Below are 20133 nucleotides of genomic sequence, written 5' to 3'. Positions count from 1 at the left end.
TGTTTTCCTGTACAGCACCGGGTAAAGTAACTCCCCGAAACTCCCATATTCCCCTCTGATTACACATAACATCTAAAATAGCCCACACTTTTTATCAAAATCATTGAGTTAAAGAAAAACCTAGTATTGTAATAGCAACCCAATTATGCAAAAGAATTAGTTTTACTCTAAATCTTTTTTTTTTCCCTCATTATTTTAAATGCCTCGGAAACACATTGATTAGCTATAAACCAGTTTGTAACCACAACTGGCAAGACAGAAAAATTTTAAACTGATGCCTTGAATGTAAAATGCTCCAGCAATTCAAAGTGCTGCCTTTTAAGAAGAGTATTTGTATCCAATTTTTGGCGAGGAATGCAAGCTCCCTTTAACCTGGAACAAACTTGTTACAAGTATTAAATGAAACATAACCTTGAAGTTAAAATTTTATGGACATATAAAAATACAGTAGTATTTCAGTTCTCTAACAAATATGTTGTTCTTCCTAAAAAAAAATCCTTCACAAAATACCAAATACAGGATGGAAAGCAGTGTACTTTATTACGATGTAAACATATTAGCCTATTCTAATGAATAAACAAGGTTATGAAGAAAAGCTTCCTTAAAAAAATTAAAGTTAACTTTATTCTAATGAAACAAAATACAGTCTTATCTAGCTGTGACAGAGATTTTCCAGTAATTTAACAGCTTTGATGCTGTAACATTCAATAAGGCATCCTGATTAAAAGCAAGAGGAAGTCAGACCAATTAGAGAGCTAGGGAGAGCACTTGGTATATCAAACATAGTCCTTGTATTTACCTGTAATTCACATCTGGTCTGGCTTGTCAATAAGAATAAAATATTTCACTAATCATGGCCTCGGAAAATGAGTCTCTGAACCCACCAAAAAACTGCTGTGAAGTAGAGCTGAACTGATACGACATCTTAAAAATTATGTTATTTCCAGGAGATTACTGAAAGCACTGTATTACAGAGCATAATATTAAAGGAGCGCACTTCAATGAAAAGTTTTGTTAATACACCAAAGCAAACTAAGTTTTTGATAATGCTATACATACACTTACAAACACAGCAAGAGTATACACATGCAGCATCCTAAGAAGATGAGGGAAAGAAGTCCTTACAGGTTGTATTTGCAGAAGAAATCAACTGTCAGTGAAATCTAAACAAGACAGAATCTCAGAAGCATTTAATACTGTAGTTATATAATAAGAACAACGAAAACAAATCTGCATCCACCACTTTTGAACATTTGATCTATGCATATACATAAGCTTACCTGAAGACAGAGTATCTGCAGGCATCCTGATTAAGCAGCCTTTACCAGTAAAAACTATTGTGTTTTAATTATACTCTTTAACTAATGTCCTGGTTAAGCAGAGCATGAGAACAGATGCTATCTAGTCTATTTTTGGGATACTCTAGGTAAGGAGTCACTGAAGAAGAAAAGACACCGCCCTGCATCACCACTGCAGAAAAAATTAGCTGTACTGTCTCTTCTCACCCAGGGAGCTCATGCCCAAGGAGAACTTTTCTTTTTACATCACCATAAAAAAGATATGCAACAGATGAAAACAAATCCAGTAAATCTCCTCCAACACTAATTGACAGAATTATTTAGGTTGGAAAAGACCCTCAAGATCATCAAGGGTCTACCCCTCCAAATCCATCACTAGACCATGTCCCTAACGTAACCTTATTGGAGGTGTCCTATACTAATAATTCTTTTCCTGTAAAAGACCCAAGATGAACCTCCCTTTAGATTTATACACATGAATAAAAAACATGTAACAAGGTATTTTTTATTTGTTTGAGAAAGGAAAGTAAAGCTATTTCACTTTTGAAGTTCTTTGAAGTCAGGAGCTTCAATGTTTATTTGAAACCATTTATTTCCTCCTACAGTTCCAAAGAAAACAGTTACACAAATACATTAGAGGAAGCAGGTGTATAATTTCATTGAAAAGCTATTTAAGTTTCTTAAAAAGGAGCTTTATGTCAGCACAGAGGATCTTTCAAACATTTCCTTAAGTTACTTGCTAGAACATATACATTAATATTCATCTTACTACTTTACAAAAGGAAAGCAACCACAGGGTATTATTCCCAGTACTAGCAAGCACAATTGAACAATCACAGTTCCAGGAAAACACTGATGTCACTTCCAAGTTGTAAATATATGAAGAAAATCCTCAACATCAGTACAATTAAATGGTTAAATATCTAGGGACATGACATTTTAAAAAAACCAAAACAAAACAGAACTTAAGCTAGACTGCAGAATTCTGTAAGATACTACATCATTTGTTTTCAGTGTGCCTTCAGTTTTAATTCAGACTTACTTCTTATTTCATAGATCAGTTATCACTTAAGCTACAGTAATCCCTGAAGTTGTTGAAGACTAATTCAACTATATATAACTAAGAAACTTACTTCAGCAGGAAAAAAAATACATTTACAAAATTATACTAATGTGCAGTTAGGCAGCTTGCAGGGTTTTTAGATTTTAATGTAACTTCCTCCAACAAAGCACAAAGCAACTCAGAAGCTGACAGAAACGTGGTGGACAAGTTTTACAGGGACACAGATAGACATGAAGTTATTTCCCTGCATTTAAAAATGTTGACAACTAAAGGGAATGCATCTTTTCCAATATTCAGAGCAAGAGGCTCTGGTATAGAGCGGCTTCAGGCTTCACTATGTAGTTTGGGAGTCCTACAGATGAAGCCCCCGCTGAACTAGCTTAACAGGTTTGAATTAGTACAAGTATTTGCCCATACCGTCTCTGTTGTGTTAACCTACCTGCAGCAGAAATTCAGAACAGGGCCACCCTGCGCTCTTCAGAGTGAGGTCAAATGTTCAGTTTAAGCTACATCTCCAGATCTGAATGGAAGCAGGGGCATTCGTTTGATGGCTGTAGGTTAGTAAATTCCAAGAGGAGGACATTAATAATAGGACGTGGTAACAGGTCTAACATTTTAAACCACTGCAGCTATTTGCTAAATTAATGTCCTCACAATAGCAGCTAAGCTTCCAAAGCAGCTTGCCACACTATTCTGTGTGACTAACTCCCAAAAGGCAATCATTTACCAGAACTTACTCTACAGACCAGATAGAAGTGCATAAGAGTACAGCAGTCCTACAAAAAGCAGTAGCAGGCTTAAAGCAAGGATAGATATAGCACCTCATGGTTAAACAGCAGATGTTATGGGGGAGGAGAATGTAAGCAGTCAGTCAGATTAAATCAAATTGGAAAAATATAACCATGCTATTGAAAACAGAAACTAAAGTAATAAGTTAAATGCATTGTGATTTACCTCATTTTTACAGTTCAGTAACTCATTTATTTCAAAAGACACTAATTTCTTGTTAAAAGGCTAGTAACTCTTGACTGCCTGACACTTCCCACTGTAAGATTCTATTTCCAAAGACGCTTAGAATCTTCTCAAACTGGGCTGAAAGTTAGGTACCAAGATATTCAGCACCCTTTTTTCAGCTGAACTACTCAAGTCAATAACAAATAAAAACCCCACACTTCAAAAAAATCCAAAACACTTTAATGAAGAAAATTATCTTAGAAAAGAAAATAAATCCCAAACTTGCAATATTTTCTCTGGAAAGGTTTTGCAGTAGCATACTTTGAAGCTGGAATATGAATTCTAGCCTGTGTATCTAGGATGTACCTTTTATCAGCATTCCAGCAATGTGAATGTAGCCATGCTTGCAAGTTTTTGGGAACAGAAGAAAAATATATACTCTGCTGAAAATCATTGATCATTTATCTGCTACAATCTCCTGAACTTGATCCAGCCTAGAACTGAACAGAATCTTCCCTTCAGTTCCATGTGTATAATATGTTGGGTCAAAGTACCAGAAAATAAAGCTAGGAAGCTGACCTGTCCTTTCCAAGATCCCACTACTAAGTAACAGCAATGTGGAAGATACTCCAACTAAATAGGGAGAGGGCAGGATTAAACTCATAGAGAGAAAGGGGGCTGGAGGGAAAAAGTAAGTGAAAACAAGAATGGATATAGTACAAACTTGCTTAGACATCATCCTGAACAACTGAAGTCAGCAGCTGAATCCTGCACCAAAACAGGAATAGGATGGCAGAACAGGCACTCCATCAGAGTGCTAGAGAGAAAAATAAGAAAAAACGGGGATCACAGAGTGAGGAGACCAACTGTAGTTGTTCAGGGAAGCAATCTGGGAACTCTAGCACAAGTAAGAGACTATGTACCTCATAAATGCAGTGAGGCAGAACTGACTGGCTGATCACAAGCACTAGAGGAAAACGAGTTAACAAGCATGGGCGAAGATAAGAAAGAGACCCTACAAAGAGGAGTTGAAGTGGAAACACAGAGAGGAAGCATCTCCAAATGAGATGAGAGAGACACAATCAAGTTAGGTACTGAAAAGGATATAAATTTAGATTGGCTAAGAGATCTCCTAAAAAAATCATGACAACTAAATGTGAACACAATTTGGGTAAAACACTGTTAAGTATGCAGAAAGTCAAAGGTACAATGCTGGTGACAAACAAAAAAGCAGAAGTGGCTTGTACTGTCAAAGCCATTCCTCCAGCGCTCATCCTTCGCCATCCAAAGACATCCATAAAACCCCCTGCATAAGTACTTAGATCATACTGTCTAGGGTTGATCCCTATAAAGCATGACAGAGTATTATTAGACACCACTAGCTCAAATAGCAGCGGTCTGCCTAGTGAGTAGCTTCCAAACCGGCTGATATGATTGCAATTATTATTTTTAACAGCTAGGAAACAGCACACAAACTACATTAGAAATAACTTCACCAAGTAAACAGAATAAAGCTCTGGAGTTTGGAAATGAGAACTGAAGTACATTAGGACAGTTCAATTGCATGGCTTTTATCCCTTTGCCCCTGTAGAATCTTGGCCAGGTTCACACTTACCAGGTCACTACTCAGTATTTTGTTTGTTCTTACTCATCATGCTCCTTATCTTAAAAAAAATAGTAATAAAATACTGCAAGCAGAAATTGATTTCCTCATAGCCCATTGCAGAGCACTGTTATGTTAAGATTAATATTGCTGAAATACTCAAATACCATATTCATCCCACTGAGGCAGCATGGTTATTATCCCTATTTACAGATACAATATTAAAGCATATGATTAAGGATGGATTTATTTATCAGCCTCAGGTGCCTGATCTGAGATACTCAGGAACTTAATTTCTTTCAGGATAGGTTACACAGCAAATTATACGTTCAAAGATACCTTCAGCATCAATTGTGTACACACACACACAACCACACCATCAGCCCATCAAACCAAGAAATACCACTGATATTACATGGTCAGGATTCAAATGCCTTCATCAGGCAAGAAGAAAATCTTTTCAGTTTTCTGCTTTATTTACATTCTATCTCCAAACCTGTTTAAACGAAACAATGCCCTAGAGACTAAGTTTATTGCAGCCCAACCTAGATGGACTCCCCAGCGGACAGGGCAAATTCTTAGGAATGCTTCTTGCAGGAAAGAAAAAGAAACCAAAAATTGCCCCACAGCTGTATAATCAAGGACTGTAACTTAATAAAGGTAGGCACAAAAGGTAATCAAACTATGGTTGCTTCTTCAACCTTAATTCTAGCATTTCTTAATGTTTGAGAATTTGACCTGAAACCTTAAGATGACAATAAACTGCATGCAACGGTAGAATCACTTTCACTTTTCTGACGTGCAATCTTTCACATTACAAAACCAGGGCAAGTCAGTCACCTAATTGCTGTAAAGCCATACCTGCCTATTTCTAGTGTGCTAATTATCATGGTTTCTGAGGAGCAAAGTTAAACTACCAGCATCCTGAAGGCATCTTCCTTGTCTTCCCAACAGAAAGAGTTCTTGCATTCTACACAGTACGAAAACCCGAGCCATTCTTCACCTACAAAATGCACTGTTTTGCAGAATGCCCATTAGAGGAGTTAAAAGTTAGTGCAAGTACATATTGAGTTAGACAATACTCAAAGCCATACTCCAGTCAACTACTCTGATGACCTGACAGTCATGTGATAAAGGTGTATCTAACCACCTCCCTTTTTTGAAGGAAAGCAAATCATCAAAATAAGGTTTTATCTTCATCACCAAATATTCCAAACCCACCCGTATTCAAGTACTAGTCTACAGTACTACTGTACAAAGCACACATTTCAGAGAGCTGAACTTTAAAGGTGACTAGTTCCAATTTCAGAAGGACTGCATTTTAGAGAGCTTCAGTACCTACACCGCTTATTTAGAGACAAAAGCATCAATCTACCAAGGCTTTCCATGAAGTGTTGTATTTTTGTTCACTGTACTGCCAACTGGAAGCTACCTCCTTTTTCAAAGTTCTAATTTGTTCTCTTACTGAATGACTTTTACCACAACAGAACTATTATTCTGCCTACTCTTAGAGGTGTGTTTTGACGCATTTCAGGAGGAACACCAATCATATCAAAATACATCTTTATTATTTTTACTTTTAATGACCAGAGATGAACAAAAGCAAATTTACAGAAGGTTTAAGAGAATCCCTTCCACAAATGCAGTATACTGTGGCTTTACGTTAATTGTGCATATGCCATTTCCATATTAATGGATTTAAAAGGCATTCAGTGCAAAGATCCCCACAGCTTGTGGAGATTGCTTAGGTTGAAACTGTGACTTCGAAATTATTTGTTACCCTTAAAACAGAAAGGTGATACTGTATGACCGTTGAGATAAGAAAAAGGATATGATTATGTAGCCCTAAGAAAAACATACAGCAGTACCTCAAACCTCCGAAACAAAACAGAAAAAAGCACCCAATTAGAATAAAATTGTGTTACTTGCTTCATATTTTACTTAAACAATACTTCTTGGTCTAGATCAAACCACGACATTATGTTGATAATAAGGACAGGGTGTAGGAGGTGGGAAGAAACAGTTTTCAGTGCTTACTGTTTTAGAGAAAAAGCTGAAGCAGTGCCGGGCAGGACTGAACAGGATGATTCTATTTCTTAACCAATTCCCCAGTAAACACCACCTCCTTCCAAAGCTTCAATTCAACAGCAAAAGATAAGTTTATCTGGCACATCATATACCTTATCTACTGAATGAACACTGAAAACAGGGGAGCTTGTTCTTCCTTTCCCAGACAGGCAAGTCAGCATGCAACCCTAATAACCTGAATTCTTGCAAGGCAGGATCTTTCCCTTTGTTTATCCTTGTTCTCTCTTCACTAGTTAGTTAATCCATTGCCTAGTTCGTCTTGGAATCATCTTTAATTGTTAATAATGGAAAGACTCAGGACTCCTGTGCTGAGCTTACAGGGTGCTCTTCTATTCTTACCCTGGCTGAATTTTTCCCTGGTGTCAGGTCACAGAAGGCAAAGTCTACTTTTCTGCAGCTACACACCACCACCACAGACAAAGTCTGAATGAAAGCGCATTGGCCCATTGCCACATAAGGAGCGTGGGGAGAAGGTGACAGCAAATAGGAACAGGAAGGGGAAGAAAGAAGGAAAGGACAAAAAAGAAAGTAACTAGTCAGATAGGAACTAAGGAGGAAAACACTTTGTGGTCACTAGATACAAAAATTCCTCAGGCCAAATGGAGATGGCTTAAAAACCATGGTGCTGTGAAATTAAAAGAAACAGTGAGAACAATAGCTTTGCAGATTTCTTCTCTGTGTTGTCCCACAAATAAACCTGCACTGACTGCGGAATCTTACACTTCACGAAAGCAAAAGCCTGGCTTCACAGGCTACAAGCACTAAAGAGCCCTTTGCTTAAAAAGGACCTAGAAGTTTGATACCTCCATCTCTGACCCTGAGTAAAAGGGCTCCTGGTCTCCCACGATGTATTTTTAGCAGTGTCATATACAGGAAAGCTTGACTCCCTTTTTTTGAAAATGCAAAGTCAAACAAAAAGTACGAGATACAACTTCACAGGTAAAATGAAACTAAGAAGGTATTGTGGTTTCCTGCTCTTCTCAAGAAACTGAAGCAAGGCCTTCCACTCGGGGGGGGGGGGGGGGGGGGGGGGGGGAAGTAGTAATTTTAAAGGCTTTATTCTGTTTAGATTTGACTTCAGATAGAGGAACACAAAGTCTGAGCACCTCCATCAGGACACACAGTGAAGTCTTCGATAACAAGTTATTTTTCCAGTACACATTCTACAAAATTTTAAAGTCTCTAACCTTGAACACACTTCACCTTACAGTCACATTTCTTTGCATTAATCAACATATTAGATTGCTTATTATGGAAATGCAAAAGGCAGACCCAAAGTAAGGTACTTCCCAATGGCTGACCAGAAGAAAATGTTTCTCAGCAAGCTTCACCTTTGTCAGTTGGGTCATCTTCACTATAGTCACTATTTATTCCCATGCAAATATCCTTTCCACTATCAGACATTTGAAGGACAACTGGATGCTCCCTAAATTAAGCATTTTGATATGCAGGAGAAGTATGTTGCAACAAACTTGCATCTCCACATCATGTACAGACCCCATATAGGTGTTCAGTTAATACTTACTAAAACATTTATCGTCAAGGTACTATCAGATATTGATACAAGGAAGAGTGGCAGCAGGCTGAGCATACGGCTCCTGATTTTCAGGTCATAGAAAGCCTGAAGCACTCATCAATGATCTAATTTGGACAGAATAAAAGCCTTTTATTTCCTTAAAAAAATGGTTTAAAAGTTTCTTCCAGAGATTGAGTTCTGACTGATGATACTGCAGATCTGCTAAAATATCCCTCCCCTTGCCTAGTTTCACTGAAATATACTGTAAGTCCTGTACACCACATAATATACTGTAAGTCCTGTGTACCATGTGCTTTTGGCAAAGGAAATGGATGAATGACACATTTAGGCATGGCACCACCAACAGTATTCTCCTCTGGAATGCAACCATTATGATGCTAAGACTTGTTTTTGTCTAAGAGCAAATAGTTAACAAGGCTACTTTTATATAAATACTTAAAAATAAAAACAAGGCACAGCAACACCAGTGCCACGATGTCATCATATCCAAAATGCTAGCCAGGTAGCACTGTAAAATCCCCATGCCTCAACTAAAACCTTCAGTCCCACCTGAAGTTCCACTGTTCAGTAGATCCCCGGAGGTGCTGTACCCACTTTGCACTCCCTACAAACCATTTCTTGAAAACATACACCAGGTAAATTTGTCTCACCAAAAGTCTTAAACAGTGGACTGAACAGTATAGCTGGAACTGTCTTACAGATTAAGCATTTTCAGATAAAACCAGAACTCGCTTAACTTGATGCAGCTCGCAGAGTTTGGTTTTATGTGAAAAATCTGATCATTAATTGAGAAACTTAAAAAGTGATACTTTTATTTAGTAAGGATATGCAGCATCAGTGAAACATGATAACAAAGCAACTTGATTCTTACTGCAGACAGCTTCTCCAGAGCTAGTCCTCTTGCTGAAGCAGTTCTTCATTCACTAAATGGAACAACTGAAGGGGACAGCCAGAGGCTCCAATTTAGAATAACAGCTCTAATCTGCCTTATGGGAGCAACTAAAGGACCTATGGAAAAATGTTTGTTTAACAGTAATTTGTCTCAACTATAAATGGAAACAGAACACAACTGACATAGTCCCACAATGACAGTTTGTGCTGAACAATAACAGGATACTTGCATTAACAGAGTTGTGCTCTACTTAGGAAACAAGAACAAGTGACTACACCAAACTGAATTGGTACAAACATTTATTTCTGCGAGATGCCCTTCAAATGTCTTGCTGAAAACATCATTATAGGGGATATGTTGGCCTCTAAAAGAGAGGAAGTTTCAATGCCTGAGGAAACACCTGTGTATATGTAACTCTTAAATTTACACTAACTTCATTATATCTCTTTGCTAAGTTGCTTTAGGTTAAAGCAACTCTTGTATCAGCTTTCCAGACTGCTACAGTATATCTGGATATATGAAGTGAACCTGTTGGAAACTCACCCTTCAGGAAAAAAAAACCAAAACATAAATCTACAGCTATTCTCATCCTGTAAACAGCAATTACAGTTGCAGTGTGCTGGCTACCTGTCCAACGAGATACTAATAGTCACCCAGCAGGTGACTGACTCCAATCCACAGGTTAAGAGTGGAAAAACCTACAGTAATTTTTCCATTGCAAAAAAGTAATCTAAAATGGAAGCACTCCTACTTACTGGATGGATAAACCTCAAGGTAGGGTCAATTCTTCTCAGAAGTATGCCATGACTTCCATGAAAGTGAAGCAAAACACAGTCAAGGCCTTCCTCACTTGCCTTAATGCGGAAAGACCTCAGGGTGGTATCACAAATGACATCTCACAACTCAGCTATGGGGCTTTGCTTCCTTCTCTGAATTCTACTTTGAAGAACTCAAACGGCTGTGCTACAGCTGGTATAAGCCATGCTCACAACAGGAAGAAGAATCCTAGTAGAACCCTGTAATATCCTATTCCCATATAATATTTACAGTTCTTTATAGATATCCATTGCTTTGTTTTGGATCCTTGAGTCAGTGTCTGCACTAAAAGAAAAAACAAGCAACCAAAGCCAGAGAAGGACCAGCAATCAAAACCAGGGTAAAATACAGTTCTGCAGTGCCTGAGAATTGCCAGAAATGTACATGGAACAATCAGAGATCACTGAACAAAGAAGCCTATGCCGCCTTATGACTCAGATGAGGTAAGTCTCTTCTCATCAAATAAAAAAACAAACTTACAAGAAAATCTGGGATAATGAGGAGAACATGAGTTTACAGAAGTTTGGAAGAAATCTACCGATCCATAAATAGCAGCAATAGACTACATACCTATTTACATAATAACTTACCACAAAGCACTGAGAAATAAAGTAGTTTAAAACAGAAGAAATCTTACATAACCTTCAAGTGAATACTTAAGAGGGAAAACTGAAATCCTACTCGAATTCTACTCTCTAGGTCAAACTCAGTTGTTTATTTGGACTTCTACTTCTTTCTGAATTAAAAGCAGAGCACACTATCTGAAATCTAATCTATATACAACACAAAAGATGTTTGTTTTCCCTTAGAGATGATTTCACTGAAGACTTAAAGGCTAAACTACTAGAAATTAACTAACAACAGACTAAGTCACAGATAAAACTTCCCCTTCAGAGACTCAGAAATATAAGGAAGTCTCCTCTTGTGGGAAAAAAAAAGAAGAAAAAAAAAGGAAAATTAAAAAAAACCACTCAACTGTTTGAGGTACTGACACAGCCTCTTCCATATTCTTCCTCTGGAGGGGTAAAAAAAAGGTACACTGCAACACTACTAAAACCAACCAGTACTCTTAAGACTCCATGCAGTTTTTTACCTTCTTGGCAGAAGTCTATCTCCACAGGCAATTCAGATGCTTTTAGTAATGTAAGATCCGACACCATTCTCAGTATCTGGAAGCTGTGTTATGTACACTGATGCATTTGGCTACACATCTTCCATCAGTTAACACAGAGGGGACAAGGGAAACTTAGAGCTAAGACAAATGCAAAATGAAAAAAATCTGAAATCAACTTCTTTATGGGTAAGCCAGTATTAAAATTAATATTTTTATTAGTTTTTCAAAGAGCATTTGCTGACCCAAAGAACCAGACTGACTGGCAACTCTGCCATAAACCAGAAATCACACTAAGAAGAGCAGAGCCTAAAACATGTATCCATCAATCCATCCTAGCCAGGTATTAAAATTCATTCCATTAAGTCTGGTATGTGGTGTTTACATACAATTCAGAAAACAAATCACAAAGCTAATTATGGATGTCTGACCATGGGCCAGAGCAAACTGACCCCATAATGGGGAAAACAAGCTTGACTAAAGGCCATCAGAGGACAGTGGTGCAGAACAGTATAGTTGCATTTCAGAGTTCAAAGATCTTTCTCAGCACCTCTTTACTTGGGTTCAGAAGTCCTGCAAAAAGATTGAGGCATCCAGCTTAGTTTCGCTGGAAAGGTATGGGGGAATCCTTCTAAGGAATACTTTAGTGAGACTAAGTAAGGACCAAGAAGGCCCAAGCAAACAGAAAAAAAAAACCCACCAAACTGGACTAGTTAGGAAGAATCACCTACTCACTGAATAAATTTAGTCTGAAGTTTTGTTGTGGGGAGTAGCAGCTAAATGCTGTTAATTAATAATAGGGGGAAAAAAATACACATTTTTAATCACAAAAGGCTCTAGCCAACCGCCAAAAGAATTCAAGGGTTTGTGCTCTTTTACAGGTTGGTAACTTTCACATAAAATGAGTTTCTGTAATGCATATATTAATGCTAACTGAGAATCCCATAGCTAAGAGAGTTGTAACGATTCATTTACTAATGGAGAGACCAGGATTTGTACACACTACAAAGGTAAACAAATACATCTGTCAAGCATCTTCCTCCTAAGCCAGAGCTAACATAATTAATCAGAATCTGATGACTGCTCTATGTAAGAAATATGCTGTTTGTTTGGTAGATTTAAGGGGGAGAGAAGAAAACCACACATACAACATTTCAGCTCCCCTCTTTTAGAAATAATGATCTGACGTCCTCAAACTCAAAAATAGCTGACAACACAACAGCTAGAATTCATCATTTTATAAATACTGAATCATATAAAACACAGTTGAAACTCTACCATACTTCAAGAAATACAAATATAGAAGAGTTATGCATATGTAAGCTTTTTACTGAATTCATTTTTAAGAGTAACGTTATTGCTATTATGCAAAAGTGAAACTTTCATTTTCTGGACCAAATAGGCCTAGTTCACATGCAAGCGAAAAAAAAAAAAGGTGCCTTCTCAGCCTCCTGAGAGCTTTAAGTGTTCATAGTTAAATAATGGTAAGATTTTGGGAGCTGTTAAGTAATATTACACAGCCATCGTTTCTAAGCACGCAGGTTAATTCTGTCAGCTGGGCAACTCAGAATTTATACTTCACTTTGACCTGGATATTAAACTGAAAACCTTCTTTTCGAATTAACTTAGTAAAAACCATTTCATTGGACACTGAAGTATGGTTCGACTGACAAGAGGAATTACTTTCAAAAAAATTTTGAGGGGGAAAAAATCAAATTTTTAAACATGAATTTATGATTAGTTTTGTCTACAGAATTAAATCATGCAAGTCCTATTTCCCACACTGCCCTTTGCATTTTAAAAATAATGCTGTCCTTGACAACAATTGAGATAAAGCAGTAATCAGTACCAACGCCAACTACAGTATTTTAACAGAAACAAGATTTGTTGTGCTCCGCACAGGGAAAGCCAGGCACGTTTCCAACAAGCGACCACAAGGGCACGAAGGTTTCAAATTTGTATTTCTCTGCTCAGCAATAACTGCACTCTACTACAGTCCCTTTGGCGTATCCCAATAACTCCGCTCCAGCACTAGCCCTTTGGCAAAGCCCCATTCCTTTCTGTCAGAGAGCACTGGAGCAGGAGGGGAAAGGCAGGACACCTCCCCTGTGCCAATCATCGCCCCTCCAGCCCGCTTACACGCACGCTGGCTCTCAGACTTGTTTGTTATCCGTTTTTCCCTACCCTTGCGAGATGCGCCCGCAGTAGTTGCGATGTGTACAGTGCACTGCCAGGTGGAAAAGTCCCAGCTCTGCAGAAGGATCTGTGCAAGGGAACGCACGGCCAGCCGCCGGCTGTCACCCCCGCTCGTCCCCCCACCGCCTCGACAGCCGAGATGCAACATCCCCGGTCACTTGAAACCCCTCCGCTCCTCCGCGTCCAGGGTGGACAACGGAGCACGGAGAGGTAAACCGGGCACTCTCGGGGGGGTGTGTGCGAACCCTGTCCCCCGGGGCGCGCCGAACGCCGGGAGCTGCGTGCCCTGCTCTCCCCGCGCCCTGCAAGTTCAAGCGCCGCAGCCGCCGGGGCCCCGCCGGCAGCCTCACGCCGCTGCCGGGGGGCGGGAGCCAGGCGCCCGCCCAGGGCCCCCCCGCGGCGCCGCGGCCCACCCGGGCGGCAGCTCCTCCCTGCGCATCCCCGCCCGCCGCGCCGAGGCCAAGCGACACCCGCCCGGCGGCTGCCCCGCTACCGCAGCCACCCGGGGAGGGGGGGGGAGGCCCGGGCCGGCCGGGTCTCCCTCCTCCGCCGTGGCTCGGGGCACGACGGGCCCCGCGCTCCGCCAGGGGGGAGCCGAGGGGAGACAATGGGCAGCATGACTTCACCCTCCAGCAATGTGAGGAGCAGCGGCGGACGCCGCCGACTTGCCCCCGGCCGCCGGGACCCCCCGAGGCCGCGGCTCCCCGGGCCGCAGCTGGGACCCACCCGAGCCCTCTCCCACCCGGGCTCGGGCCCCCGCCCAGAGGCGGCTCCGGCTCCAAGGCTCCGCTCCACCCCCTCGCCCTCCGCCACGCTCAGGGCGGCGGCTGCCGGCCGCCGGCGGAGGCCCGAGGCGGGGGACGCCCCGCGCCCCCGCCGAGCCCCTGCGCGCCCCCTGCCCCGCCGCGGGCCCACCCCCGGTACCTGCGAGTCGGCCGGAGGAAGCGGCGCCGTTCCGCCCGCCCGGGCCCTGCCCCGCGCAGGAAGCGGCTCTGTGTGCCTCTGTGTGCCCGTGTGTGTGTGAGAGAGAGAGGAACGGAGGGGGCGGCGCTGCCGGGGCGGGGCGGGGCGGGGCCGGGCGGGCCGAGCCGAGCCCGGCGGTGCGGGGCCGGGCAGGCCGGGGCCGCCCGCCGAAGGAAGGCGGCGCCCGCTGGCTGGTTTCCGCGACGCGCTGAGCTCAGCCGTACGGCGGTGCCGCCCCCTCGCCCTCTCCCGGAGGCCGGCGGGGCGGGGCGGGGCGGGGCGGCCCCAGCAAGCAGCAGGCGCCGCGCTCCCCCCGGACCCCCGCCTCTCCCCCCCCGGCCGCGGGGGTGGTGGGAAGCGGGGCAGCCTCCCCCTTCCCCGCTCCCTGCCGCCCCGGGGCTCGGCGCTGGCCCGGCTCGGCGCGGGCCGGGCGGCTGCGGTGTCCGTTCCCCGGCGGCGGTCAGCTCGCTGGGCCGATGCGCGGGCACTCCGCGGCGCTGCCCACAGCGGCGGCAGCAGCGCGGTAATTATTTACTCCTCCGTGGCCTTCACACCCGTTGAAATGTAAAAGTGCAAGGCCAAGAGCGAACTACTGAGGCGTTTCGGTGGGGTCAGTCAACGCCGATTCACTCGCCGAGGAGTCAAAGCGTGCTGTAAAACAGAGGCGACCCTGCCGGCCGCCGCTCTCGCCATCCGAGATGGAGCCCGCCTCGGCATTCCCCCAGCGGCCCCCGGCCCTTCCCTCACGGCGCGACCCTGCTCGCCGTGGCCAAGCGCGGGCAGCCCCCGGCTCCCCGGCCGCCGGCGCCCAGCGGCTGGAGCCCCGCTCTGCCCCGGCCCCGCCGTGGGCTCCCGTGGCCGTGCCGTGGGCTCCCCCGGGCCCTCTGTGGGGTGCCCCGGCCCCGCCGTGGGGCTCCCCGGCCCCTCTCGCTGCCGACCTTCGCCACGCCTCCCGCGGGGTTCGCCCCCCGCAGCCCTGCCTCAGGGGCTGCCCTCTCCCGCAGCCCGCTCGCTGCCCCTCACCCCTCTTCTGGGCCAGCTCCAGATCCCCCTCCTCTGTCCTCTGGCATATTTGAAGAATTATTTGCGTACATTAATGTTACATCGCTTTTAAACCGTGTGGTCTTCCCCCCCTCCCCCCCATCTAGTTAATCATTCATAGTGTCTTATGTCATCTCTGGATTCTCTGGAACTGGGAGTTTATCCTGTGCACGTAGGTGACTAGTGGTGCTTCTGTTAAGCTGGTATGAAACCCAAAAGCTTACCTGGGAAAAGTTACTAATTACCCAACCCGCGTTTAACACGTGCAGATACTGTGAGATGAATAAAATGTGTCATTTTTTCCCACGGGATTTGCAATGTACGCTCTGTATAAAGCTTGCACGTATACTTACATTTATTTCTGTGCGCAGCTCCATTTAAGTCAATAGGACTACTTCCAGTACATCAAATTAAGAGTGAATACAAGTCATTCCACAGTGAGATACTTAATCTGAAATGACCGAGCAGGCAATTACAGCAAACAGGGAGGGGAAGTGGAAAATGACGGTAACAGCAATGAGATTATATTGGAATTTTGATATGTTGTGTACAAATCACATCAGTTCCTTCTTTGCTTGCAAAAGCCGGTAGCTAGGTGAGTTACTTAGGCTCCAGTACCACAAACGTAGACATGTCGCTTGAGGCGCGTTAATGGCGCTGTTGTATTCCTTTGGGTAAGATACGCAGAAGAATATAACCACTTGTAGGGTAGAGTCTTGGCCGTTTTTCCTGTGTGTGAGATTTGGGACAGAGAAATGGAATTACAGAACTGAAGTTCATAAAATGAATGAAGAAAAAGGACAGGCAAGAGTGGAGGTGAATGAGGGAAAGAAAATGAAGAGGGGAACGGAAAGATCACCGTATAGAATAGTGTGATGGGATAGTGAACAGATATTGGCTGGAACAGGAACAGCAAACCATCTTACCAACTCAAACGTGCAACCACCAATAAAAAAACCCCCAGCAACAAGGAGTGCAAAGCCGTGCAGTAATGTATTACTTTCTAAATGTCCAGAGGGATTCAGCAAGTCAGTACAAATATTCTGAAGCCTCTTGGCTAATGCTGGAGGACAGGAGGGGAACGGAGCCCAGGCGTTTTAAAATTCTGCACTGGGAGACTGAGCAGTCACTGTGGTGGTCAGATGGTTTCTCCTTGAAGCTGACGGGGGGACAAGCAAACCTCCAGCCAGCCACCCTCCTGAGAGCTCTGCAGCAGAGAGAGCCTGCAGCCAAGTAGGTGTTTTTCATCAGAAGCATTCAAAATAGGCAATTAACAAAATACAGAAAGCACAGGGAGGACAATCTTTTCTGCACAAGCTGTACACAAAAACTCTCAGCGGTTTATTTTGATATGTAGGGAAGATATGTTTGCTTGCTTGCTTGCTTATTATTATAGAACAGGATGACAAAGAGGTATTGCGGAAAAGTTAGGACTGCCCACACCCTTTAACAAAGAGAAAATACCTCATGCACATTGCATTTTGTGAAGCACACAAGATTTATGAAAACAAGGCTGTCTTTCCAAAATGCTTTCAGGAGAACATCTAGGATTGAAACATTCTGGGTATTTAATTCAGTGACTGGCAGAAAAGTACAAAGTATTATATCAGAATACAAAAATACTGTCCTCGAAGCAAAGCTTCTGGTATGTTCTAAGGAGACATAAGCACACACAACGTGCTGTCAAACATGTAAGGGCAAAAATCATATCAGCATGAAGTGAGGTGAGCAGACAGGACCGAGGAAGAAAAGTGCTATTTCTCTCAGTGTTACAGAATGGAGAGAGGATATGATGTGGAAGACCTTACCTTAATTTAGTATATACTTCCTATAATCTTTGCTTGTCTGGACTGCTGTCTTTGGTATAGTTGCAGCGTTTACATATGAAACACTGCTATTTCATGTGAAAGGGTACTGTAAAATCCAGAATTTCATGTGTTTATGGTCTTTTCTTTAAACTTATGTTGGAAGAGTATCAAATACGATGGGTAAATGTTTCCATGTCTCCGATCCCACATCTGAGTCTCTTCTGGAAATCTTTATCTGAATATTCAGCCATCATCTTCAACATAAAATTGCCAAAGCCGAACCATTTTTTTTTTCTGCAGATAATTTTATATTTTCTGCAGCCTCTGCCATCATCTGGTTTCCAATCCATCATTTATAGGGGGAAAAGAGGCATCCTCAACCTTTCCCCTCTTGACACACACACATTTGTGTCCCTGACCTTTCGTTCATCTTGTTCTGAAGAACACTCTTTGTTTGGGGATTCACCACTCTCCTCCATTTTCCGGCTCAACTGTCTTGCTAGTATTTTTTTTTTCCTGGAGAGTCTATTTTTAGGACCCCTGGTTTTACTGATCCGTCTTACAGTGTTGCCCCACAGATGGCTGCATTTGCACAAAAAGCATAGCAGAAGATTGATGTGGCAGCAGGAGCAAGTGGCATAGGGAAGGAAAAGAACTGTCTAGATCCATTTTGCCACTGGAGAAAATGTAATATGGAAATGCATTCTGACTTGGAGCTAAAGAAGAAAGGATAAAAGCCTTTGATGAACTAAAATATCTGCAATATCCGTTGATAGCAAAACATGTCTTTAGACTGAGCATGCAAAAATAGGCAATACTAATAAATATCAGTATACAACTGATAAATATCTTATTATATATCAGTATAGCTAAGATACAAATTGCACGGGACAGGAATAGGTGTTGAATTATGTCAGGCTTCTGTTTACCCTTTGTGAAAGGTTATTTGTCATGCACTGATTGTCATCAATTGTATTGAGCACAGCAGATTAAAAATACATACTCTGTAAGAAATCCAGATTTGGATTTTCTCAAAAGGCATTATTAACCTGAAGAATAAAATGAAAGGATATTTAAATACAGGGGTACCATGATGACAAACCTAGGATAATGAATTAGCATCAAATAGAGCTAGATGATGTAGATGCAATCTCACTGATCCAAGTTACGATCTTGTGGCGAGATACCAGTAAACAATGTGCAGGTTGAGAACTTTCCAAATTATTGGCATGTCATAAAACATTAAAGATGAAGGCTTCCATAGCCATTTCAAACATCTCAGATATCTTAGAGTCATACCATCTGATCTAATCTAATCGGTTTCTGTAGTAGCCAATAAAGAAAAAGCAAGGGTAGAAAATTTAAGATACCTAGAACTACAGCCCCCAGAACATACCTACTGCAAGAAAGAAAATCTGTTTAAATCAATTAAATGGGTTTGTTTCCAGCCCCAAAGAGAGAGAACAGAAATAGTTAGAGAAATCTGGGTGCCTGAATCAAAAAAATTGCTCCTAAACACTTATCAGATGTCACTCATAAGGCTCCGAAAGTCTGCAAAAGAGTGGTTTATGAGCTTAGCATCTCTTGCATGCCTAAAACTCCACTCCTGGATGTAGTATTTAAGCTCTAGAGAGTATTCTGGAAGTCAGGTGCCTAAAGGTGAGGAGCTGCAAGATGCACGTGTGTTACCTATGTATTTTCTTGGAGCTAGCCCTTTTTAAAGGTCAGTTGCTATCACTGTCTGTATCCTTAAATAGCTTCAATTTGTTAGAAAAATAAATGAAAATCAGTTAAGAGTTAGTTATACTGTGAAAAACAGCAGACTACCATTTCTGTTGCACAACACTGTTCCCATTCTAGTCCCCTGGGCTTTCCTCCTCTGTTACTCAGAACAGCCTGAAACTTCTGTTTTTCTGGGTTGAGAAGTTATGTGCTTAGTCCCTGCCCAAAGGTGAAATTGTTTCTGGAAAGCTTGAGCAAGAATGTTTTTGCTGTTTTAAGTGTGAGAACAGTGGGGTAGGGGGAAACATTGCATAAAGGTAAAAGTGCTTGAGGGTTTTCTAAATAACTTTTTTATTGGCTTCACTAGATGTGAAGAGATTAAAGTCACGGTGGAAGTAACCCTGCTCAGGGAAGGCCTATACTTTTTCTAAAGTTGGTCTCAAATCAGCCAGAGGGTCCTCCAAGCAGCACGTATGATCCATCTTTGCCAGAGCCAGAGAACATTTAGACTTGCCTTTCCCTGAGTAGCTAGTATCTGCTCAGATTTAGCTGTCCTTTGAGCAACAAACAATGCCTCCATATTTTCATGGTGACACACTGACTGCACCCCAAAGTTCTACTCCACCGGTTGGCGCATTACTGCATAATCCTTCCTGGGGTGGCTCATCTGCAGTCTATCTACAGGTTCCCTCATGAATAAACTTGGACAGGGAGGTTGGTGATGGAGGTGCTTGGTGCCCATGGAGGTCTCACTTCAGTGTGCACCATGGCCACACTCTGCTACTGATGGTACAGCACCTCCAAAAGTGTCACAGCAGGCCCTGTGGCCTTGTCTCTCTGTATATGCTCATGCCACAGCCGAGCATCATTGGTCCACGCACGGGCATTTAAAAAAATGTCTTCTGTGTGACAGCGAGGGGCCGAAGGGAGCCTCTGTCACTGTGTCTGTGGGGTATGCAGGAGACAGGAGCACCTCACAGCGCCTGCTGACCTGCCTCAAGCCAACTGCGAGCAGGTCAGTGGACCTGAAGGCAGCGTGTG

At 42.7% G+C, this 20133-nt stretch overlaps 2 protein-coding genes across 5 annotated transcripts in view; both read right to left on the bottom strand.

Moving 5' to 3' along the window:
* Positions 1 to 14615, bottom strand: part of RNF19A (ring finger protein 19A, RBR E3 ubiquitin protein ligase) — a 57425-nt gene extending 42810 nt beyond the window's left edge. Inside the window, exons 1-2 of one of the 2 annotated variants that reach the window (XM_080378059.1) lie at positions 14483 to 14553; positions 2801 to 2912 (exon numbers count right to left, since the gene is read on the bottom strand). The gene's annotated coding sequence lies outside the window, so the exon portion shown is untranslated. Of the gene's footprint in view, positions 1 to 2800; positions 2913 to 14482 lie in introns of both variants that reach the window. The other variant, XM_080378058.1, reaches the window with a different exon arrangement.
* A 1278-nt stretch (positions 14616 to 15893) lies between these two features.
* The window catches only part of ANKRD46 (ankyrin repeat domain 46), an 85986-nt gene continuing 81746 nt past the window's right edge, over positions 15894 to 20133 (bottom strand). For 2 of the 3 annotated variants that reach the window (XM_080378078.1, XM_080378083.1), the window contains one exon: positions 15894 to 16785. The gene's annotated coding sequence lies outside the window, so the exon portion shown is untranslated. The remainder of the gene's footprint in view (positions 16786 to 20133) is intronic. The other variant, XM_080378079.1, reaches the window with a different exon arrangement.

This window comes from Falco punctatus (assembly GCF_963210335.1).
Source record: "Falco punctatus genome assembly, chromosome: 3".
NCBI lineage: Eukaryota > Metazoa > Chordata > Aves > Falconiformes > Falconidae > Falco > Falco punctatus.
The sequence above is the reverse complement of the archived record's forward strand: the minus strand, read 5'-3'. Positions and strand labels throughout refer to the sequence as shown.